The 881-nt window shown below is 62.4% G+C and overlaps 1 protein-coding gene across 1 annotated transcript in view; it reads left to right on the top strand.

The window, feature by feature from the left end:
• The window catches only part of LOC107596697 (carboxypeptidase Q), an 82,571-nt gene that overhangs the window by 69,566 nt on the left and 12,124 nt on the right, over positions 1–881 (top strand). The gene's annotated exons all lie outside the window — the stretch shown is intronic.

An 881-nucleotide genomic window follows, 5' to 3' on the forward strand; every position in this document is an offset into this window, starting at 1 on the left:
GTCATGGTGTCATGGTGAGGAATTCCCCTCCGGGGATGCCCCAGCCAGCCGGCACTCCGAAACCAGCGGAGCCCTCGAGCTGGACCCTCCGGAGGGTGAGCTGGATTTCTCTGAGGAAGAAGATCCATCAGCGTTGCCGCCCTCTGGGCGGTCAGCGGTGCTGCATACGGAACCAGAAATGATGGCTATGCTTTCCCGGGCCGCCGTGTTGGCCTACCCGGAGTGGAATCTTCAACCGGCCCAGTGTCTCTAATCCTCCCTCACCACCCTTGATGGGGGTCCAGCCCGGGGGTACGCGGGAGTTCCCCAGGTGGAGCGGTCGGTTGCGATGCAGTTGTGTCCAAATGCCGCCACCACTTGGCGGGGCAAACCATTGCTCCCCTCCCGGGCCTGTAGGCACTAGTCGGCCTTGATCGGCAGTGCTTATACGGCCTGTGGAGAAGCTGCGTCCGCCTTACACGCTTAGGCATTATTGCAAGTGCACCAGGCTAAGGCATTGAGGGACTTGCACGAGGGTGGTCACGACCTGGAAGTTCTCAAAGAACTCTGCACCGCGACGGACCTCGCGCTACGAGCGACGAAGGTTACGTTGTGGTCTCTGTGTCGTGCGATGTCCACTATGGTGGTCCAGGAGCGCCATCTCTGGCTGTGTCTGGCCGACACGCGCGAGACGGACAAGACAGGATTCTTGAACTCCCCTGTGTCCCAGACCGGCCTTTTCGGCGACACAGTGGAGAATTTCACCCAGCAGTTCTCCGCTGCCCAAAAGCAGACTGAGGCCATCTGGTACATCGTGCAGCTGCTGCCTCCACCCGGCCGCCGGTGGCAGCGCCTCAGCCCACTCGTCGCCGAGGGCGGGCCCCGGCCGCTGCCCCAGCTTC

Source organism: Sinocyclocheilus grahami, unplaced genomic scaffold (assembly GCF_001515645.1).
Source record: "Sinocyclocheilus grahami isolate Dianchi unplaced genomic scaffold, SAMN03320097.WGS_v1.1 scaffold222.1, whole genome shotgun sequence".
Taxonomy (NCBI): Eukaryota; Metazoa; Chordata; class Actinopteri; order Cypriniformes; family Cyprinidae; genus Sinocyclocheilus; species Sinocyclocheilus grahami.